The sequence below is a fragment of the Schistocerca serialis genome, unplaced genomic scaffold (assembly GCF_023864345.2).
Source record: "Schistocerca serialis cubense isolate TAMUIC-IGC-003099 unplaced genomic scaffold, iqSchSeri2.2 HiC_scaffold_1451, whole genome shotgun sequence".
Classification (NCBI taxonomy): Eukaryota; Metazoa; Arthropoda; class Insecta; order Orthoptera; family Acrididae; genus Schistocerca; species Schistocerca serialis.
This window is the reverse complement of record NW_026047682.1, coordinates 1,668,902-1,693,740: the sequence shown is the minus strand read 5'-3', so window position 1 is coordinate 1,693,740 and position 24,839 is coordinate 1,668,902. Positions and strand designations below refer to the sequence as shown.

Sequence of the window (24,839 nt, the reverse complement as noted above, 5' to 3'; positions counted from 1 at the left end):
AACGTCAATCAACTATTCTTCTCTCCATTTAACGGGTCTTCTCTATGACTGCCGCAACTAAATCGCAAGGTACAAATAGTAGCACAAAGAAACGCTCATAGAGTTTCTTTTGCCTCGTGTAAGAGTTAGTCGAATAGCCACATATAACGGCGCTTACCGGTCACAACTGTCGCGAGCTTTGACGTTTAAACGTGGCAATTTGACCGTCACTGTATACTGCTCCTGGAGGTGAAACACTGTCGCTTGTCGGTTCACCGGCACTATAAACGCGAACCTCTTACTCACCGTACCGTACAGTAGTTCGAGCTCCGACAATGGGCGAACGCAGCGGAGCGTGCCAGAAACAAGTGGTACACGAGCGTTGAAAAGCTATGTGGTCAGAAGGTGTTAACTGCGTACAGTCATAATCGTGGCCCAAATCTCCGTGCGACATAGACAGCTGGGGCTCACACCTGGCAAGTGTGCGTTTTGTATGTGAGACCAGGTTGGTCATCTTCTCCTGTTAGATGCGATCGGTTGTGATTAGATAACTGCTTCTTTTCTTCAGTGTGATTATTATTTAGTTCTTATGTTTTTATTTCTGTGCACTTTAATTAGGACAGAATTTTCAAATGTGGTGCAACTCCATCACCATGTGTTGATTAACTTCGACGAGAGTTTTTATAGAAAACCTAAATGAGCACATTACGCTTTATTTAACAATAACGAACTTCCAAATAATATACTCACCAGGTTTGCCCCTCCGGTCAAACTGAACTGGACGCAACCACGCACAACTCTCTCTGCTGGCCGTGGCTATTGTGATGTGCCGAAAAGCACGCACTGACTGGGATAGGATATGATGCCTCAGATCATCCGCTTGCAGCGTTGTCATGTTCCATTCCATGTTGTTCAACCTTTCAAAATAAAATGGAGTCAGCTTATGTGACAGATGATACTCTGAAACTTGACTGTATTTTGTAGACTAGAATAGTGAAAACTAAACTCAACTTGCCCTTCTCCAGCTTTTACGTTTCCCATTGATAGACGTCGCCAGCCCATTAGAGACGAAACGAGGTGTCAGACAGGAATTCTGGCATAAATTACGGCTGGTATGCGAGTCTGCTAACATATTCTGGCGAACTGATCATTTCTGATGAAATACAAGAATTCGCATACAAACATGCAGCCAGAACTATGATTGGACAAGCACGGCAGACCGCCTTCAAAGGCATGGAGTGGGCGCTCCCCCACAACACGGCTCACCGTCTGCTCCTGGGCGCCATAGTCACGAGCAGCACTTCCACTGTAATACCACGTTTTCAAGACGTTGCCATGTCTCTCCTGTGCCGTCTAGATGAGGCTGAATCTTGATCTTTCGTGACAAGAAAGACCATACTGCACTATCTTACTCAGTTGGACTGAATACTTATTGCACCCTGTCTTAGGAATTAGCACCTCGGCATCCTTGATTGTGAGATTAACAGGGACAAAATTGGACAGAACATGCAACCACTAAGTGGGAGCTGTTGTAGCAATGTCATTAATAGTCAACATGGCTCCTTAACGCTTTAGCACAATATGCAACAGCTCAATAACCAAGACAAATTGCAGCGTTGTTTTGTTTGTCTACATTTGCTCCCCAGTTTTTTTGCAGGAATGTAGTGCAGTTCATTTAGAATAGAACCAAACGACTTTCACAGGTCCGCGCAGTGCTGCATAAATGACAGTGACAGGAAGAGGGAGGCACCAAGGTAATTAAGGAAGTAGCTGCAGGAAATTTTGGTCCTATCCAGGGGCACATATGACTGCCTGTGTGCCTCTGTATCATGGAGGTAGAACTCTGTGGGCTCAGTTCCGCTTGTGTTTTGCTGGAGTCTCTGTCTGTAAAAGTACTCCCTCAGTTTGGTGTCGACTCGGGGGCTCGTCCACACAGTCAGTAAGTAGCCAGTTTCACTCGATGAATGTGGTCAGTAGGCGACCACTACGAACAACAATAAAAAACTACCTGGGACCTTGGAGTGCGAAGAAATTGGCTAAGGGGACACGTGAAACGGAATCTGGATCAGTGGAGTGGGCTTGCGTTCACCGGCGACCACAGGTTTCGAACATCGACTGGCGATCGTCGTACAAGGCTGTGTAGGTGACCAGGTACCGGTGCAGGTCTCTATCCATGGGTTCTGCTGTGGGGCGTGACTGTCGTATTTTGGCTTCTATTATGGTAATATCAACAGTAGCACGAAACAGTATAATGGGAGTAGGATTCTTTAGGAAGGTAGAGCAGAGAGTGCGTTACAGTGAACAGTTCAGTGATACAGTTACGCTTATCACAATCGACAGCAAACCAACACCCACAACGATAGTTCAGATACTACATGCCGACGTCGGAAGCTTAAGATGAAGAGACAGAAAAAAGTATATGACGGTATTGAAAGGGTAATACAGGACGTAAAGGGAGATGAAACTCCATTACTCATGGGACACTGGAATGCAGTTCTATGGGAAAACGTGGAAGAAATGGTTACTGGAGAATATGGGGTTGGGATAGGGAATGAGAGAGAAGAAAGACTCACTCCTGTAATAAATTTCGGCTAGTCATAGCGAATACTCTTAATCGCAAGAGGAGGATGTATAATTGGAAAAGGCTGGGTGACATGGGGAACTACAGTTAGATTACGTCATGGTCCGACAGAGATTCCGAAAAGATATAGTGGATTGTAAGGCATACGCAGGAGCAGAAATAGACTCATATCACAATGTAGTAATGATAAACAGTACATTGAAGTTTAAAAGATAAGTCAGAAAGAATCGATACGCAAATGTGTCAGTTGCAGAAGTACTAAGGAATGACGAGATACTCTTGAAGATCTGCAAGGCTATGGATACAGCAACAAGGAATATCCCAGTAGGCAGTCCACTTGAAGAGGAATGGATATCTCTGAAAAGGACAATAATAAAAGTTGGAAAGAAAAACATAGGTACAAAGAAAGTAACTGCGAAGAAACCATGGGAAATAAAAAAATAACTGAAGTATCTCTTTTATTACCCATGATGAAAGAAGGAAGTTCAAAAATGTTCAGGGAAATTCAGGAATACAGAAATGCAAGTCCTGAGGGATGAAATAGACAGGATGTGTAGGAAAGCTAAGACGAAATGGCTGCCTGAAAAATGTGAAAAAATCGAAAAAGAAATGATTGTTGGAAGGACTGAGTCAGCGCATAAGAAAGTCAAAGCAACCTTGAGTGAAATTGTTAGCAAAGGGTGGTAACATTAAGAGTGCAGTGGGAATTTCACCGTCAAAAAAGGAGGAGGAAGTGGATATATGGAAAGAGTACATTGAAGGCCTCCATGAGGAGGGAAGATTTGTCTGATGTGATAGAAGAAGAAAGAAGAGTCGATTTAGAAGAGATAGGAGATCCAGTAATAGAATCAGAATTTAAAAGAGCTTTGGAGGACTTAAGATCAAATAAGGTAGAAGGGGTAGATAACTTTCCATCAGGATGTCTAAAATCATTGGGGGGAACTGGCGACAAAGCGACTATTCATGTTGGTGTGTAAAATGTATGAGTCCGCCGACATACCATCTAGCTTTCGGAAAAATACCATCCACACAATTCCTAAGACTGCAAGAGCTGACAAGTGCGACAATTATCGAACAGTCTGCTTAACACCTCATGCATCCAAATTGCTGACAAGAATAATATATTGGGGAATGGAAAAGAAAACTGAGGATGAGTTAGATGACTATCAATTTGGCCTTGGGAAAGGTAAATGCAACAGAGAGGCAATTCCGACATTGCTGTCCTTGATAGAAGCAAGACTGAAGAACAATAAAGTTACGTTTATAGGATTTGTCGACCTGGAAAAGATGTTGAGCAATGTAAAATGGCGCAAAGTGTTAGAAATTCTGAGACAAATAGGGGTAAGCTGTAGAAAGAGACAGGTAATACACAATATGTACAAAAGCCAAGAGGGAAACAATAAGAGTGGATGACCAAGAATGAAGTGCTCGGATTAAAAAGGATGTAGGCAGGGATGTAGTGTTTCCCCTGTATTTTCAGTATGTACATCGATGAAGCAATGATGGAAATACAAGAAAGGTTCAGGAGTGGGATTACAATTGAAGGTGAAAGGGTATGAATGATACGATTCGCTGATGACATTGCTATCCTGAAAGTGAAAGTGAAGAAGAATTACATGATGGGCTGAATGGAATGGACAGTCTAATGAGTACAAAATATGGGTTGAGAATAAATCGAAAAAAGACGAAAGGAATTGGAAGTAGGAGGAATGAGAACAGAGATAAACATAACATCAGGATTAATTGTCACGAAGTATATTAAATTAAGGAATTCTACTACCTAGGCAGCAAAATAACCAATGACAGATGGAGCAAGGAGGACATCGAAAGCAGATTTGCACCGGCAAAAAAGGCATTCCTGACCAAGCGAAGTCTATTAGTATCAAAGATAGGCCTTAATTTTAGGAAGAATGTTCTGAGAATGTACGTTTGGAGCAGAACCTAGAATGGTAGTGAAACTTGGATTGTGGGAAAACCGGAAAAGGAGAGAATCAAAGCATTTGAGATGATGTACTACAGACGAATGCTCGAAATAAGGTCAACTTACAAAGTAAGGAATGAGGAGGTTCTGCGCAGAATGGAAGAGGAAAGGAATATGTGGAAGGGACACGATGATAGGACATCTGCTAAGACATCAAGGAATGACTTCCATGGTACGAAATTGGAGAATACATCCAGCAAATAATTGAGGACGTAGGTCGCAAGTGCTGCTCTGAGGTGAAGAGGTTGGCATAGGAGAGGAATTTCTAGTGGACCACATCAAACGAATGAGAAGACAGATGGCTCAAAAAAAAAAAAAAAATGGAAAGGTCTCTAACGTTCCGTCTCCAAATGCTGGAGACATCTTCAGAGGCTAAAAAGGCTCAGGCAGCAGTTTGAAACTTCTACAAACTGTACAAGCTGAACTGTTTGTTCGGATCCCTGTGATGTCATCAGACGGCTGCTTAAGAGCGCAGAGTCACGAGTGCGTGCGTTGTCGAGCTTCTGCCGGGGAACACTTGGCGCTGGTTTCTGTATTCAGCACTGAGGTCAGCAACTAGTCTAATTTCTCTCATTCTTCTTTCCGTTAAAGTTGCTTTCGTGCTTTGGAATTTGAATGTCCTCTCTGTAAATTCAAGCACAGTAATATTGGTTCCGTATTGCAGAGACGAATTTTTAGTTTCCCTGGTCCCAGTGGATGTTCTGCAACTGCCGATTTATTGCTATTTCGCAAATGACAACTGCTCTTCTGTTCCTTAAGCAAGAAATGGGTACTACACATGTGTGCTTCACTGTGTGTGCAAGACAATTTATATATTCCTCCTGTGGCAAGTGCTGGCCGTACATTCTTTACAGTGTTCGAAACATTCACGCTCCTTCGTAATTGATATAAACACTGCATCAATACTATGTATTCCTCGTACTCTGATCATGTGAACCATGACTGCTTTTACGAATGAGAGTAAATCTTTGTTTCTTCTTCATGAGAAGCTCCATACCTTTATGGACTTATTGCCCTATTTATCTCTTTCTCAGATTAATCATTTATTCTGAAAGTAGTGTTTAAATGGTCGGAGCGTTCCTCCAACTACTCTGGTGACACATTATTTAAGCCAAGCCCACCAATGTTCTCATTACCGCTCTTTTCAGTTTGTGACAATGACTGGAATTTTTGTGAATGTATCCACATGTGTGAGTGAGGTTTTTGCAGACCTTCTGTGCCTAACATCTGTGGATTTTCTAAGTAGCCGTACATTTTAAAATATTTCTTCTTTCTCTTTTTCTATACTGGATTTTATATTATAACTAATATCATTCGGAAAGTTTAGAAAGTCCGAGTTCTTTTTGTCCATGAGGCTATATAACGAAGTATGAGTGTCATCAATATAACAAAACCAACGATAGTAATTTTTCTTGCTGGGCTGATGAGCTGTTCCTTCCAGTTTTACATATAGAACTCCGTTGTAACTGTGCTGAGTGTGTTTCCTGTAATGAATACAGTTTCAGAAAACTGGATGATTTATTCGAGAGCCTCACAAACTGAGTGAAGTCAGTAACACTTTGGTCCGCCTCAGTTACTCGGCTTCGCATTTACTGGCAGAGCTGTTGAATGTCCTCCTGAGGGACATCGTCCGAAATCATGTCCAGCTGGCAGCTTAAGTCATGAAAACCCCGAGATGGTTCGAGTGCCCTGCCCGGTATGCCCCAAACGTTGTCAGTTGGGGAGAGGTTTGGCGCCCTTCCTAGTCAAGGTATGTTTGGCGAGCAATAGAAACACTCGTTGTGTGTGTGGGCGGCCATTACCTTGCTGATACGTAATGTCAGTATGGCTTGCCATGAAGGACAACAAAACTGGACGTGGAACATCGAATATCGTCGACGTACCGCTCTGCTGTGTGGGTGACTACTAAAGTGGTCCTGCTATGAAAGTGAACGGCACCCCAGACCATCACTCTCGGTTGTTGGGCTTCATGGCGGGCGACAGTCAGGTTGGAAACCCCCCCCCCCCCCCCCCCAAGTCTTCAAGGCGTTTCCAGACACATCTTTGCTGGACACTGGGGCTCAATTAGAAGCGAGGCTCATCATAGAAGACTGTTCCAGTCAATGAGATTCCTGGCCGAAGTCGCATCTGGAGATGCCCCAGATGGTCGTGGTATACCAATCTTACTGTCGTCCGCCATATGGTCTGACAACCTCGAGTGATGGTGTGGGATGTCATTTTTTTTCACAGCAGGATTTCTTTGGTTTTAATCTGTGGTACCCTTACAGCACAGCAGTTCGTCTATGCTGTTCTACACCCCGTTTTGCTGCCTTCAAGGTAAGCCATTCTTGGCTAACTTTTTTTCCAAAATAATGCCCTCTTGCATATGGGGAGAGTTTTTACTATTTGCTTTTAGACTTGCCAAACCCTACCTTGGCCAGCAAGGTTGCCAGACTTCTTCCCAATTGAGAATAATTGGAGCGATATAGGCAGGGACGTCCTACCAGGTCGGGATTTTGACGATCTACCGCAGAATTTGGACAAAATATGGCATGATGTTCCTCAAGGAGACATCCAACAACTCTGTCAATCAATATCAAGATAAAAAATTGCTTACATAAGGACGCATTATTGACTTACTTAACTTGTTAAACTTCCCTCTTGAAGAAGTCATTCACTTGTTTGTCTGCTCATGTACAGCACAACTACTACTTTCTGTACCTTCCGGATATTTCCCTCACGGAGTGTTCCTTTTTTTGTCTAAGAGTGTAAATTCCATATGTGACATCGTTTTATTAAGAGCAACTATAGTAAGCAGTAATAGAACGTCTAAATGGGCTAATATCTGATGGACATGAAGGATTCTATTTTTTGTATAATGAACTGAACCTTTTATACGTCTTTTTTTGCTACAGAGGTCTGTTGAAGACTGGCCAGGTATTTGGCAGTCACGCTTGTCGAGCAGTCCATAGCGCTAACAACTGGTCTTAATGGAATGACAGGTTTGTGAATTTTTGGTATACCACACAATCTTGATGGGACCAGTTCTGATGTAGTAAGACATTTCTAGTTGGTGAGAGAAATCGAAGAGGCTTTTACTAGCTGATGCGTTACCCTAAGTACTGATCTTGAGAGATTGCTTTTAATCTCACTGTACCTTCGTGGTTGTAATACAACGCAAGTTTTTCTGCAGTAGGTTCATTATTTCATGAGCATTTTAGCGTTGCCCTTATCTGCTGGAAGCTCTAGAATACATCAGAATTGAAATCTCGGATAGGTCTCTCTCCACAAGTTAAGTGTTGTGTCATTGTTTATTGCCTCTGGTGGTGCCTCCACATTTAGGAGACGAAGTCTTAGGCACGCAAATATGCCATGGACAGTGGCCGAATACCTATTAAGCAAAATTCACCAGTAGGTTGTATTTAAATTAGTTATCAGTACGAATACAGGTGTTAGTGTTTGCTGGAATTACAAAAGAAACGAGGAGTGTAGAAATGGGGTGGCCAAGACATCAGCTCACGGGCCACGCCCGGGCACAAGTGCATTTGGCTCGTTATACACATCTCCCCAATTAACATTTCTTAAATTTTCTCTGAAGTGCTCAATAAACACTGGGCTGAGCAACCTTACAGTTTTATTTCATGGTTTCTGAACTGTACACCTTGCTGTGTTTTCTAATTTAATCAATTGTACATCACGGGCTGATAATCCATTTATCAATGTGAAAGCATGTGTCAGTTTTACACCCTCTTGCCGTACAAATACATTATCTATTAGAGCGCTACTGCCTTGAGCTATACGTGTAGGGAAATTGATAGCTGATTCTATGTTGTATGCAATTAATAACACTTACACTTTTCCGATCTGAACTGGTTAGAAAGTTTACTTAGAAATCATCACAGATTAACAACTTCCTGTTTTTGGCTGACAGACAGCGTAATAGGTAGTTAAACTTTTTTACTAGCTCCCAATCTCCTAATGGGGACCTGTACACTGTTGCTAGCATCAACACTACATTATCTAGCTGTAGTTTATATGCACAAACTTCAAAGTGCTGATCAATGCAGAATTTGCGTACTTCTACAGTTTTGTACTTATATCCTTTTTTTTTTTTTTGTAAACGGCAACCCCTCCTTTATCCATGCTATATCTGGAAGTGTAAGAGGCTAAATTATACTAATTTATACTGACACTATCCATCACCACAGTTACATGGTGTTCAGACAAAGTATATCAATCCCACTGTTATTTGTGAGGTCATCTACAAAGAGAGCTTCACTCCAAGGTTAAACACAGCGAAAACCTCTCAGACAAACAGAACCTAAACGATGTCAAACTTAGCGTAAGGAGGGCTATGCGTGAAGCGTTCAGTGAATTCGAAAGTAAAATTCTATGTACCGACTTGACAGAAAATCCTAGGAAGTTCTGGTCTTACGTTAAATCAGTAAGTGGCTCGAAACAGCATATCCAGACGCTCCGGGATGATGATGGCATTGAAACAGAGGATGACACACGTAAAGCTGAAATACTAAACACCTTTTTCCAAAGCTGTTTCACAGAGGAAGACCGCATTGCAGTTCGTTCTCTAAATCCTCGCACAAACGAAAAAATGGCTGGCATCGAAATAAGTGTCCAAGGAATAGAAAAGCAACTGGAATCACTCAACAGAGGAAAGTCCACTGGACCTGACGGGATACCAGTTCGATTCTACACACAGTACGCGAAAGAACTTGCCCCCCCCCCCCCCCTGACAGCCGTGTACCGCAAGTCTCTAGAGGAACGGAAGGTTCCAAATGATTGGAAAAGAGCACAGGTAGTCCCTGTTTTCACGAAGGGTCGTCGAGCAGATGCGCAAAACTGTAGACCTATATCTCTGACGTCGATCTGTTGTAGAATTTTAGAACATGTTTTTTGCTCGCGTGTCATGTCGTTTTTGGAAACCCAGAATGTAATCTGTAGGAATCAACATGGATTCCGGAAACAGCGATCGTGTGAGACCCAACTCGCTTTATTTGTTCGTGAGATCCAGAAAATATTAGATACAGGCTCCCAGGTAGATGCTGTTTTCCTTGACTTCCGGATGGCGTTCGATACAGTTCCGCACTGTCGCCTGATAAACAAAGTAAGAGCCTACGGAATATCAGACCAGCTGTGTGGCTGGATTGAAGAGTTTTTAGCAAACAGAACACAGCATGTTGTTATCAATGGAGAGACGTCTACAGACGTTAAAGTAACCTCTGGCGTGCCACAGCCGGCCGCGGTGGTCTAGCGGTTCTAGGCGCGCAGTCCGGAACCGCGCGACTGCTACGGTCGCAGGTTCGAATCCTGCCTCGGGCATGGATGTGTGTGATGTCCTTAGGTTAGTTAGGTTTAAGTAGTTCTAAGTTCTAGGGGACTGATGACCACAGTAGTTAAGTCCCATAGTGCTCAGAGCCATTTGAACCATTTTTTGGCGTGCCACAGGGGAGTGTTATGGGACCATTGCTTTTCACAATATATATAAATGACCTAGTAGATAGTGTAGGAAGTTCCATGCGGCTTTTCGCGGATGATGCTGTAGTATACAGAGAAGTTGCAGCATTAGAAAATTGTAGCGAAATGCAGGAAGATCTGCAGCGGATAGGCACTTGGTGCTGGGAGTGGCAACTGACCCTTAACACAGACAAATGTAATGTATTGCGAATACATAGAAAGAAGGATCCTTTATTGTAGGATTATATGATAGCGGAACAAACACTGGTAGCAGTTACTTCTGTAAAATATCTGGGAGTATGCGTGCGGAACGATTTGAAGTGGAATGATCATACAAAGTTAATTGTTGGTAAGGCGGGTGCCAGGTTGAGATTCATTGGGAGAGTCCTTACAAAATGTATTCCATGAACAAAGGAGGTGGCTTACAAAACACTCGTTCGAACTATACTTGAGTATTGCTCAACAGTGTGGGATCCGTACCAGGTCGGGTTGACGGAGGAGATAGAGAAGATCCAAAGAAGAGCGTCGCGTTTCGTCACAGGGTTATTTGGTAACCGTGATAGCGTTACGGAGATGTTTAGCAAACTCAAGTGGCAGACTCTGCAAGAGAGGCGCTCTGCATCGCGGTGTAGCTTGCTCGCCAGGTTTCGAGAGGGTGCGTTTCTGGATGAGGTATCGAATATGTTGGTTCCCCCTACTTATACCTCCCGAGGAGATCACGAATGTAAAATTAGAGAGATTAGAGCGCGCACGGAGGCTTTCAGACAGTCGTTCTTCCCGCGAACCATAAGCGACTGGAACAGAAAAGGGAGGTAATGACAGTGGCACGTAAAGTGCCCTCCGCCACACACCGTTGGGTGGCTTGCGGAGTATAAATGTAGATGTAGATGTTAACAGACCATCTACTTTATTTTTTATTCCCCCGATATTCTGCTGAAGTGAGTTGATACTACCCTTAGCTTCATCCCTATTTACTGTACATGAAGCTTCTGTTATTCTGTTTTTCTTGAGTGTTGCCTGTTTGGACTTTGACCGTGACATAAAAAACGTGTCTACCTGGTCCCATTAACCACAGGGGCCACCTTCTTGTTACTGAGGCTCCCCCTTACAGTGTCTGCTAATAGAGAAGCTGACTTATCTTTCCCCTTCCTATTTAGGTGCAGGCCATGTGTAGTGTGTCCTCACCTACCAGTAGTGTCAACAGGAACGTCGCGTGTGTGAGGTTTTGGGGGTATCTGGAACATCCCGTTCCTCCACTACTTCAGATAGCAAACCAGAGTGTTAACACGCCTTGCAGCAGTGTTTACGCAGGACCGAACATGGCGCTGAAAGACCTCCACAGACACCACATTTGTGTGGCCAGTTCATGTTCCTATTTCATCCAAGTCTCTCGCAATAGTACAGCTTGGATTCATACCGCAGGCTGTTTCCTGCTGCCCCAACTGTAATTTCCTGGTCTCCCTAGCATTTGTTTTCACAAAACTTGTGAGCTGGTACGCTGCACCTAATTCCTCCTGAAGCTCCTGGCCTTGACTGTTAACTAGAAGCAATATTCTTCTTTTCCTATTCTGATTTGATCCCTACGTGCCTTTTTTTCTTGAAGCTAATATTCTGCTTCAAAATACATTCAACTACATCTGGATGAGGGCCTTCCTCCACTACTTCAGATAGCAAGCCAAACTGACTTACTAACTGAATTTCGAAGTTTTTTCAACAGTTTCTCTTTTTGCTTCTACCTTTCCCGTCCCTGTTTCTTCCCTTAGCCTACATAATTCCAAGTCCTCATTTACTAATTCAGCCTCAAGGGCACAAATTTTTGCCTCCTTTTCAGCGAGTTTTCTGTCCTTTCTACATAACGTACGTTGCCATGGAGAGCGTCTTATCTACCCAGTTTCCTCGCCGCTACATTCGCCCCAATAAACCATAACCTACACAGTCTACACATCCCCGCCTTCTGATTTTTACAGCAAACATCGCATTTGCTAGAGATGTTTTGACAGAAAAATTTACACAAAGGAAGAGGAGAACTTGGCACAAGAGCACTGATGTTACGTAACCTGTATTAATACGCAATGAAGCGCTAATATAAACAAACTTTTAAAAATCTCAAAAACTTTATAAAACTACCCTTTTAATTCTTTCTAGGTCACAACGTATTCTTCAAACTCCGTATTTCCTTTAACACCAGTGATAGGGAACTTCACTGTCTTTGTCAGAATGTGTCCGTTCCAGAAACGCGATTTTCTTTTTCAATCCATCCCCATCAAATGAGGAAAAAGTTACCTTGCAGTGCATTACTGTGGGCAGTGTGCAGTGAAGTCTAGTTAAAATGTGAAATCTGCACTAGAGTACACATGTTTTCATTTTCGTTCCTGCATTCCTTTTTCCGTCAAAAAATTAAACGCTAGCAAGTTTTAAGTCGTTCCAGGTATGTCTCTCGACAAAACCTACGTACTTTGCAGTACGATATGAAGTCTCCATAGGAATCGTTCAGTTTCACTGAAAACCGTTGCAGCTGAAAGCGGAAGATGCGTGTGACTTCAGCAATTATACTATGCTTTCTTCCAATTTCGCCATGTGCCAAAGGCCTGCAAGTTTAGCACAAAGTGCTTTTTGATGTACAAAACAAGGAATCTCGTCCGTCGACATTCGTGATTTAATCCTGTTTCATTGTCAATCAAATCTTTAAACTCTTTCTGCATATTCCAGAATCCGAATAAAGAACAGTTCTCCACATGAGTAACCTAGAGGCAGGTATCCTCCGATTTGTGAGGCAACTTAAATCACTTAATAACAGCAAGTCTTCCGGTCCGTACTGCATACCAATTACGTTTCCTTGAGAGTATGCTGATGCAACAGCTCCATGCATAACAACCTCACACAACCGTCCGCTGGACGAAAGATCCGTATGAAAAGATTGGAAAGCTGCACAGGTTACACCAATATTCAAGAACGGTGGAAGGAGTAATCCAGTAAATTACAGGTCCATATTATTAACGTCGATATCCAGTAGGATTTTGGAACATATATTGCGTGTGAGGACTATGAATTACCTCGAATAAAACGGTGTATTGACACACGGTAAAGACGGATTAAGAAAACATCATTCTTGTGAAGCACGAAGTGTTGAGTGCTATTGACCAGATCGGGTTAATGGAGTACATTGAGAAAGTTCAAAGAAGAGCTGCACGTTCTGTATTACCCCGAAATAGGGGAAACAGTGTTACTGACATGTTACAGAATTTGGGGTGGACATCAAAAAGGCGTTTTTCATTGTGGCAGAATCATCTCACGAAATTTCAAACTTTCTCCTTCGAATGCGAAAATATTTTGCTAACGCAGACATACTTGGGGAGAAACAATCGTCGCAATAAAATAAAGGAAACGGGAGCTATCAGGGAAAGGTATAGCCATTCGTTTTTTCCTCGCACTGTTCGATATTGGAATAATCGAGAATTGTTGTGAAGGTCATTCGATGAACCCTCCGCCAGGCACTTAAGTGTGATCTGCAGAGCGTCCATGTACATGTACATCTAATGTCGTTTCACAGTAGATATGCACTACCTGTATCGTATATGAATTGAGAAACCTCTTCGCTCTCTTCTGTCACTGCCACTCATTTTAAGAATCGCGACGGTAGACCGCTCGACTGCCTCCTTCGTGCAAACAGCCACTGGCCCAGTGAACCTCCATCGTACCGAGATCACACAGCGAAGGGTAGACAGCGCTGACAGCGCGAGTCTGCCGGACTCGAGAGACTCCTGCCGGCCGGAAGACGCCACGCCGCACCGCGACGCCGGGCGAAGCGCGGCGCTCTTCCGGGCGCCTCCGACAAGGACCGAGCGGAGCCGAGCGGCAGGCAGGCCGGGCCCGTGGGCCAGACACGCTGCACGCGTGACTTGAGGCACGGGGCGGCCGGCCGTCATTATGAGCCCCTACCCAGCTGCGGCGAAGTCACTCAGTCAACTCCTGAGGCGTCACCGGTGGCCACAGGTTGGACGTAAGATCACATATGTTCGTTTCATATTTTCCAGGAAAAATATGTCCATTTTTAAAAGTGACAAACAGCAAGCGTGTAAAACACAATGCATCAGAATAACACATTTTAAAAGCACAATATTGCCGAGGAATACAGCAGTATCAAGAGCCATCAACTAGAGATAATCACAGAGAACACTGCAATATACTGAGAAATGTCATTAGACCAGCTGATTGTATCAGCTGTGTGAGTAGTATGTACATATCTGAGAATAACATCAAATTACGCTGGTATATAACGAGGACAATGTCAGGCGAGCAGCGGAAATCTTCGGTTATCTGTTTACTGAATGTCGTAGTGTGAAGGCGTTACTAACGTTAACGGGGTTTGCAAACGTTTAAACAATAAAGTCTCGCACGTCGAAGAAAGTACAAACTCCTGCACCTCACTCACTCAAATTGCTTGTAACACCATTTTTAATGTTGGGAACTAAAGGTAAAGCTGAAGGATGCAAACTGTAAGGAAATGGAAGCAGTAATTACAGAATAAATAAGAGTGCATGTGGTTGAGATCATATATTATTTGGGACAGTATATTTTTCTGTATCATGCACTACCGCTTTTGCGTCAGTCACCTAGCTCGTGAAATTTATTTTTTTCTGTGCGAAAGTAAATATTCAGTCATTTCCCAGTCAAAGGCTGTAAAAATAACATGCTGGTAATATCTAAATCAACTTCCACTTCCATACTCCACAAACCCCTGCGAAGTGCGTGGTAGAGGGTTTTTCCTGCAGTAGCACATACTGGACCGTCTCCCCGGCCACTTCGCTCCTGTGCGCCCTGTAATTAGCGTGACCTCGTCTTTGCCGGCCCTACGAGAGCGACAGCCAGGCGTCCGTCTTGTATCCTCAGGTTCTTCGCTTCATACAGCTTCTTGGAATGTTGTGAGTAGGTATTCATCTTGAGGTGATTTCTCGACATGAAATCTCACTTTTTTTTATCTCGTCTTTGATTTAAGAACAAAAATTTGAAAAGATTCAACCTTGAACAAACACGGTTTCTTCTCTTTTTACCGATACGTATTTCGGCCATATTACATTATCACCAGCGGGTTTCCTTTATTCTTTTGCAGAGTAAAGAGTAATCTATCGCAATGGGATACGCATATTTTTGGGAATGTGTTATTTTTGCTCAGAACGTTATAACAGACATGTAAACCATAGTAACACATGGACGTCATCTGCAATACCGAGATACCAGCCAAACTGGAAATAGCAGACAGGGACATCAGCAACAGCTTGTGCCATTAACGCATCACATCTTTCTGACAGCGTTTTGAATGCAAATGTACAATTCTAAAATTATACGTTTCCCAGTGTAACAATATATTCTTTCTAGTATGAAATTTTCTCTCTACAGCGGAGTGTGCGCTGATATGAAACTTCCTGGCAGATTAAAACTGTGTGCCGCACCGAGACTCGAACTCAAGACTTTTTCCTTTTGCGGGCAAGTGCTCTACCAACTTTTTTTTATTTTCTTTTTTTATGAAGAGGAAAAGAAAATTTTTCGCATCCACCCACGCGCGAACCCATGAGCTTCCGTATCCTATTCCCGCGCGCTAACTACATTTTTTTTTTTTTTTTAAGGAAGGTAACAGGTCGTGGTACACGCCGCACTAGCAGTGGGGTCTCTTCACGGCACTGCCGGTGCGTCGAGGCCCAAACCCCTCCTCCCACCCCTTTTCTCATGTCCCCAGTTGGGTCATAGCACTAAGTGTGCAGAAATCTTAACACAAAATTCCCATTCTCCGATGTAAGAAACACAAAGAAACCTCTTCTCTGAGTAGAAACTGAACACTTACAAAAACTTAACAATTCTTCTTGAATCACACAAATACTTTGGAAGTCGAACACGAGTAATTCTGAACAAAATGTTTTGAAAAAACTCTTCGTGTAACATAGAAGTTTCGGAAGCAAGGTAATAGTAAATAATAATAATAAGAACACAACTGACTTTTAATTTTCTTCTGTTCGTTCTCGTTCAAGGTGTTGTCGTGGTGCCACATATTTAACCGACACCCATTCTTTCAAAAATGATCTCCAGCATGTTGCCATAGGGCTTCTTGTGGTTGCAATACGTGCTGATTTCTGCGTATTCACACTCCATGTAAACGCGGAATTCTATCTCGTTGTCCGACCCAAGTTTGTTGATGACATAACTAACATATTTTCCCGGTAAGCAGCTTATGGCGTTCGTTTTTAATTTCGGAAAGTACGTCATGTCTGGTCTCAGGAGGAGCGATTGCGTTATATATTCGGCCGAGGATCTGGCGAGAATGGCGCTTTGTTGCCTGATCAAATTCCAGTTATTCACACTGCCGCCACAGGTGAATCTGTGGATGAGTGTATCCGCCAGACTGCATTTTCCACCAAGGTGTGTCTGGTTTAAACCGATCCCAAACAGTCTCTCGTTGGTGCTGATGACATTGTTAACTGTTTTGTACCATGCGGAAATAGCGTCTGCAGATAGCCCGGCATAGTTGATGTTCCGCCATACAGCTTTCCAGTCACAATTAGGGAATTTCTTTTCAGTTTTGTTTCTGCCCTCATTTAACTTCCTTTCAAGTATGATGTCGCGCGCTGTGGTACGTTTGTTGCTTCTGATTTCGTCACTAAGGTAACTTGCTTCGAGGAAAAAGTTCCTCACATACTGCAGACGGGCATTGATCATTCGCACATCAATCGGTGCTTGCAGGCTATGGGGTGTCACAGCCTCAAAGAGCTTTGCCGTTATACATTGTGGAAGTTCTCTGAGTACATGGAAAGTCCGTTTGAGGAACAGAGCAGACGCTTTATTTCGAATGCCCACCAAACCGAGGCCCCCGTTTCTGACATCCAGTATAACGGTAGTCGCACCAACCCTGAGTATGTCTCCTCGCCATAGATAATTGGTAGCAGTGGACATGATCCTATTCGCTACTAGTTTGGGGATTGGAAATACCTGTGCAGTGAAATACGCTTTAGACAAAATGCAGGAGTTCATGAATCTGACTTTTCGCACCTGGTCCACAGTTCGATGGATGTTCTCCATTACAACACCATGAACTTTCCTCCTAGCTTCCGTACAGTTAAAAGCAGCCACCCTCATCGGACATGCCATTAAGGTTATTCCCAAAGTTTTGTGTTTGTTGTCTTGTTTTGCCCATGCCAGTCGGAGGTGATCTAGGCCCCGCAGATTCAATATTTTACTTATGTTTTCATTGGTTGTCGCTCCCGACGCTAGACAATACTTTTGGATTTCTCTTTCCAGTGTAACTGTCTCCTCCTTATTCCTTATTACAACACCCACGTCATCAGCATAAGCTCGTATGACGGTTTTCTCACCACTCAATGTTATTCCTGTTAGTCTTGCGTGGACAGTGCGGAGAAAGGGCCCTAGAGATACGGAAAATAAAAACATAGATAAGGGACTGCCCTGTGGAACCCCTCGCCTTATCTGTATAGGCTTAGATGTTTGGCCATTGATTGCTATTTTCGCATTTATACCTGTTGCACTATTTCTTAGCGTGCTGACAATCTGAGGGTGGAGAGCCATTCTTGACAGCGTCGCAAAGAGGTATCTATGACTAACGCGGTCAAAAGCTTTGTTGAAATCTATAAAGATTAAAGCACATTTTGTACTTGCCACTGACGTAATTGCAATGACGTCTCTGTATGCAGATAGACTTTCGAACATCGTTCTGGTTGGAGAACAAGATTAATGATGACTCAATATTTTGTTGGAAAAGGCACGGAGTCTTTTGTTGATAATACGCGAAATTATTTTGTAATCAGAATTTAGTAGCGAAAGAGGCCGAAAATTGTTTAAGTTGGTTTTGCCTTTACTCTTAGGAATCAGTACTATTTTACTTTCCTTAAACTCTGCAGGGACCGCTTTTCCGGTCAGGACCACATTCGCCATGGAAGTGATCTTGTCCCCAATTACAGACCAGTAGCGGGCATAAAAATCCACAGGGAGGCCACCAAGTCCCGGAGATTTTTTGAGAGGTGAGTTACGCACTGCCTCATGCACTTCATCTTTAGTAATAGGTGACAGGATGTCAGCGTTTTCTGTTCCCGACAACTGTGGACCTAAAATAGTGAGAAAGTCCTCGAGAGCTGCATCGTCCACTGTGGTAGGGGCATATAAGTTGTCATAGTACCTGTGGACTTCGTCCAGTATTTCTTTCTGGCATGTGAGCCTTGTACCAGTGTGCGTCTGGACTTCAGCAATAAAAGCTTAACGTCTGTTTTCAGCATGCCGCACCAAGTGATACAGAGAAGCAGTTTTACCAGCTGCTGCTGATGTGGCTTTCTATTTAATTTTTAGTCCCTCCATCTGTTGCTGTTTAGTGCTTAATAACTTGGCTTTTGTTTTTTGATATCATTCAGACGAATTACGTCATCATTTGCCTCTTGATAAAAGTCTCTTAAAACTTTATAATAAAACTCCATTGTATTCCTCAACTCCCTGCGCCTCGCTACACTATACTGCACGACAACTTTCAGCAACCTTGGTTCAGCCCTCCTAGTCCACCAGTCAGTGACTGTTGGGTGCTTGTCTGCTGTGCGGAGGCACATAGTCCACGCTACTCTTATTTCCTGTTCCAGTTCTTCGTCAGTTAAAACAGATATATTCAAATTCCATTGCCCTCTGAATCGACGGGTTGGCTGTACACTTAAATTAAAGCAAGTTAAAAGTGTACTGTGATCGCTAAAATACACGGGAACTGTTTCAACGTTTAATAAAAAAATTCCAAATTTGGTGGCACGTAAATTCTATGTAGTCTGCTGCGGGAGTGGCTGGTTATATACGTGGAGTCGACTGATGTCGGGTGCTGAAGTTCCTATACATCTTTGAGTTGTAGATCACTTACTAACTTTTTTAACTGTGGCGAGTAGCTGAAATTGGGTTGTTGATCTTTCTGGTTTAAAACACAGTTAATATGTCCACCTAATATAAGAGAACACGGATTTTTCCTCAATAAATAAATTAGTTCATCTTGAAAAAAATCGCACCATCCAATTTATGGGAATTTCCTGATGGGGCGTAAAGGTTCAGCACAGTCATATCGAAAATTTTTATGCCTACGGCTCTTCTTGATTCTAGTCGTTCGATTTCAGTCACCGGAATGCCTTCCCTTATAAGAATGGCTGTACCGATATTGGCTTCCGTAGAAACACTAACCATTCCAAAAAAGCCTGGGATCCGAAATGTCGTCATCGCAACTTCTTGTAGCAACGCGATATCTGTCCCAGACTGGTACAAGAATTCTTATGATCCTGCCAATTTGAAGGGTGACTGTATTTTATCAATGTTAATAGTAGTAGTGCTATAAACTTGCATCACAGACATACCAGAAGAAGCTATTTGGGATGAGGATCGGTATGATTATAGCAGCAACGACCTTCTCTACAAGTCACGATCTTTACAAGCTGTGTGCCCATTACATGCACTAACTTCATAGAAAAATTTTTACTGCTTTTAAACAAAGTGCTTCAAAAGAAAATTATCCTGAAATCCTGACAATGCATTGCTATAAGTCACTGTGGTCTTTCTCTTTCTCCTCGTCAGTGTTGGCCCTGATGACTTCATATTTAATATTCTTTTTCTTGACGTCTTTCTTCTGTGGTGTGGTTTTCGCTCGATGACGCGTGACAGCAAGACCTTGTTTCGGTCGCAGCCTCCGACGGTGGCCGTCTTGCGCAACGGCTGTGGCTTGCGAGTCGTCAATATTTGGCTCCGGGGTGTTGTCAGTTGCGTTGTCTTGCTGGCGAGGCGGTGATGTTTGTTTATTTCCTCCTTCGGCGCGGTGTTGCGCTTCGGAGCCAGCAGGTTGTCTACTTGGTACTTCGTCGTACTGTTCGCACTGTATGGGCTGTGCACTCGATGCGGTTATTGCAGCTGTGACCTCAGGCTCAGGGTCACATTTCCGTGAAAGGTCACTACCAGCTGCGTCACTATCTGCTCGTGGCGGTATAATTCCTTGTGCGGAAGTGGGAGCCAAATCGACCTGCATTTCATCTCCTTTTACCACTTCCAACAGGACTTGGCTTCGGCTTCCTGGCAACGGGTGTTTCACAGGAAGAGTCCTCATCAACATTTTTTTCAGTGTCCTCTAGAGGACGCTTTTTAGTGGGAGTCTCGCTGTCACGGGACGGAATTTCAGCAGATAATGCAGGTTTTGAAGGCGGAAAGTCATTAACATTAAGTGCAACATTTTCAGAGGTAGTAACAGGATCCACGACAGCCGCCGCCTCTGTTGTATTACTGGCTGGCAACAAATCGTTGAGTGTTAATTTCCGGCGTTGCGTAAGGTTATTTGTTAGCACAAAAACACGGCGAGGGCAGTCCTGACTCGTTACATACATGACATGTAGGGGTTTGCCCTGAGTAAATAACATGCGCCTTGTGCCCGTCAACAAAGATGTGGGAGGGAATGTTTGCCTTCACTTCCATCTCCACGGAGCGAATGCCGTTAAAGCACTGCAGCTTGAAATGCGAAGCCCACCTTTCGTTGACTATTTGCCTGACAACCCCACATTTTGAATGGACATTTTTAATTTTCGAGTTGTCTACTTCTATGGGAATATTCAAAACCCTAACATTTCTAATTACAGACTCGGAATTCCTGAGTTTTACAGTACTTTTAGTATATCACGGTATATAAATTCCGTTTCATAACCAAATTTTTCCAGAAAGCGGTCTACACTCACGGAATCGTTAAACTTTACAAACATGCAGTATTCATCAGAGTCTAGCTGCATGGTATGAGCAGATTCAGGATGAAGCCCAAATACCTCGGTAATCTAGTCGTGTATTTCCAGTGCAGAGGGCTGTACTCGACGGGTGTACTTGTCGAAGGTGAAAATCACGGTGTTTTTTCTCACGGAGTTTGCCACGGTGTTCTGCAGCGAAGAAATTTCGGACAACGCCGAAATCCCAACAGCACTACGTAGAAAGACAACATGAACGAAGACCAATAGCCAATAAACAGTCACGAAACACGAAAACACTGGCGTAAACACTGAACGTTCACGGAGCAAACTCGAGGAGCGTGCGACCGCGGCGACAGCTAAAGCCAGACTGCTGGCTTACACGATCTGTTGGTCTACCAATGTGGACTGTCCAAGTATCTGCAACGAATGGTGAACCACTCGTAGTGATGTGAGGCAGTGGCGTAAAAAGATTCTAGCTGACAGGGCTGTTGACGAGTGTCACTCCAAGTGACTGGCGATCGCTTTCAAACCAGACGCAAACTGCCAATGCCTGGCAAAGCAGCTCCATCTGAACCAGCTGCCTAGCAATCGTTCGGAAGGCAGCTGCACAGACTCGACATTTGGAGTCGGCGGCCGTCGTTCACACAGACACACACAGCTGCGCGTCTTGAGTGGGCCAAACCACGCAGAGACGGACAGTGGCTGGGTGGAGGTGCGTCACACGAGTCGCGCGATTTCGCCTCTTCTGAAATTATGGAGGTGGCGATGGGACCGACGGCCTATAGAGGATGCAGTTCAAGCCACTGGTGGTTGCATGGTGTCATAGGGGTGTTTCTGTCGCCGTGACTTGGATTCAGTCACCAAGGTTAATGTGAACCTGAAGCAGCACGTTTATTTCAACATTGTCGGTGACGAAGTGTTGCCCGATTCTCTGGACACTTGCGTTGTAGAAGATGACACACACAGTCGTGTTCCCAGGGCTGCGTGCATACACTCCCGGTTTCACGAACACTCGGGCGCCCTACAGCACCTCGAGGCGAACACTAGACAACCCGGTCTCAGAGCCGCAGACGTTGTACGGTACTGTCTGGAACAGCGGCTGAGACGTGGCAGCCGATATCCCCACACACTGGTAGCTCTGCGGGATCTGATGCAGCAGTGGGAGGCCTCGGGCAGATGCTGCGTATCTGAAGAAACTTCCGGAACTCTCTTCCCCGCCGAGTTGACGAAGTCTTCGAGGGTAGAGGCGGTAATACCGTGATGTCATTTCATGATCCTTGAAGCAAAAGTTGGCTTGAATGTGACTGTCTTACTATAAGTTAATTATTTATGGAAAGAATGGGAATCATGCACCAGCTAGTTGTACTTGACAAGTTTATTCGAATCCTTACCTAGGTTTAAACGGATATAAGCCTTTCTTCCTTGGAAGAAGTAGTAACGTGTGTAAACTTATTGTGTGAAAAGAGAAAACAGGTCATAAAGCTCAGTCAACACTAAAATGACCCATATAAATTCTAACGTATAGCCAGATGGCTTAATGAACAGTAAAGCAAGGTAAAAGAGTGAATAAACATCTGACGTGCCACTGGTTGGCTGTTCGATTCCTATGGGTTCCATAATTTTACTGTTGCTGACTGCTGCCATGTTAGAGATTTTAATTACGTATGTACAGCAAATGTTGTGGAGTATTACTGTAATCTGGTGGTGCTGGGTGTTGACTCTATAATTGCTTCTTTCGAAAAGTAATTAATTTAGCCACTTGCAGTGTTTATTGTTCACTTTTGAACTAATTTACAACTAACAACGATATCGAGCTACAGCTGTTGTCATCTCAAACGACGCTGTACTTTTATTGATTTTTGATAATACGGTTGGGAAATAGGAATATAAATTCAATTTTAGTAATGCAAGCAGTCTCGATGAAAAGCTTTTTTTGTTCGTTACCGCTTTCAGTCTGTGACTGTCATCATCAGATCATTTACTGTCTGCTGTAGCGACATGCGGAGACAGAGAGCGGAGAGAGACGTGTGCCACGAGGCACATTCCATTGACTGCTCGGTGGAAAGTGTCAACAGAAGAGGCGGCGGCAGAAGGTATTGGCGCGCTTCCTCTTTCGGTCACAAATGTGCCCTTATTGACAGATAGTTAGTATCGCAAAATAGGAAAAGTAGGTGACAGCATTGAGAATAAATTTAAGGAAAGAATTAGTTGTACGGTTAGTAGTAATGGCATCGAGTGGTCTACATACCTCGGTACACAGCGGGAGTCGATACAGTCGTCGGCGATCCAGCAGTCGAGCTCCTCGAGGAGTTCGAAGGATTCGGCCAACGTGAGGCGGCGGAGCTGCGCCAGGGCGCCGGCGCATCCCCCTCCCTCCTCCGCTCCAGCTGCTGGCGGCGGCGACAGTCCGTAGGCCCAGAGGCGGGCTGCCAGGCGCTGCGCAGCTGAGAGCGCGGGGGGCGGCTGCTCCGGGCTGTCGCACGTTGAGAGCCGCGGTGCCCAATCTGCAAAACGCTCTTCAGTCACCTCGAGGTCTGCACTCTGACTCACGAGCTTCCACGGGCTACTCATATGCTCATCAGTACCGGCAGCTACTGAAAGTGAAACACTAAGAGAGCTGCAGCCAACGATAATCGACACAGCGTGAGGCGTGCTGCACACTTCTACAAGCAAAACGTCAACAAGTCAGCCGACTGTCAGCACGGCGGCCACTGCTGCGGCTCCCCTTGACGAGGGAGCGGGCAGAGCTGCGCCGACAGTACAACACTGGACACTGTGCCGTCATTCCGTATGAGCCCAAGTTCTGACTGCAGCATCGGTGTGGGCGGTCCGTGCATCGAGGCCCTGAGCAGAGCGGAGAATGCCACGTTGCACTCTCGCCCATCTCACGGGGAGCCACTCGGTATACAATACGTGATTGGTTACACTGATCGCAGCTGTTACATTTCTGAGTCCTTGAGGCAGCTCGCTTGCGATATTTTCGACATCCTTTCAACAAAATAATTTAATGTCGCATGTCAGCCATGCTGTTCTGCCCCAGCTTGACAGAGTTAGCACCGCTACCACAGGAACGTGCGATGCACCTGGCTAGGCGCAGACAGTAATATTTGAGTCAAAATCACACTTATCGTTAACTGGTTTGATTGGCGAGATTGGGAATAAGACTTATGGTCTCACGTTGGTGTCAGAGCTGGCAGTGCGGGGCTGGAGAGGAGACTCCAGGCTGGCCGAGAGGCAGCTGGGCTGCAGGCGGCAGGGCGCTCCAGACTGGAGCGGCAGCCGGTGGGAGCCTTTCCTGGCGACTTCAGATCTCCAGTCCAGGCTGGGCCGTGAATGACGACCCCGGGCATTCTGTACTCTCATCTCCTGGACCGCCGCACACTTGCCCTGTCTCATCACAGTCTATCTGCCAAGTACTGCGTCACAGTCAAGTAACTGCAGCCTGAAAAGCTGGAATTCCCAATGATGTAATCGGCATGCCACTCTCCTCTCGCTTTAATCTCTGGGGTCCGCCTCTGAGCTGTATTTTCCTCTTAGCTGTAGCCGTGTTTACCCAGGGTATCTCGCTAGGTAAGTAGCAGAGGCGCTGCCATTCGTTGTTCTGTACACTTCCGAGGCAGTAGTTGCACTTCTGTCTCTTTGTACTTGTGTGGGAACGTTCAGCGCTTACGGAGCAGGGAGAAAACAAATGTACAAATGTAATGGCTAAGTACTCATCAAATGTTGAGATCATTTTTGAAATAATCGAACTGAAATTGTCGACTGATATGCAAGTGCGGTTGACATACGGTTCCTCGCCGCAGATAAAGCAGCAATGAAGGCACTGAGTGGCAGAGAGTGGCTTTGCACTAAAAAGCGCTGATCTGTTCTCGCCTGCCAGAAAGTTTACGGCAGAATCTCTGGACACACAAAAGATATTCTGCCTGCTCATTCCCTCACGAGGGACTCACGTCTTTTTGAGCAAATGCGTGATAAAACCCTCAGTGAGTTCAAAATGAAGCAAAAGGAAAGAAGAAAGCGTAATGTCTCTGTGAAGGAACAGACGGTTAGCCCGCGCAGCTTCACTCGTCAGATCCGCTTCGCTAAGGGAGTCCAGCTGAGGCTACCTCGG

The 24,839-nt window shown here is 44.4% G+C and overlaps 1 protein-coding gene across 1 annotated transcript in view; it reads right to left on the bottom strand.

The window, feature by feature from the left end:
• LOC126443331 (uncharacterized) overlaps window positions 1-23,090 on the bottom strand; it is a 62,639-nt gene extending 39,549 nt beyond the window's left edge. Inside the window, exon 1 of the mRNA XM_050090925.1 lies at window positions 22,977-23,090. The gene's annotated coding sequence lies outside the window, so the exon portion shown is untranslated. The remainder of the gene's footprint in view (window positions 1-22,976) is intronic.
• Between the last annotated feature and the right edge of the window lie 1,749 nt (window positions 23,091-24,839).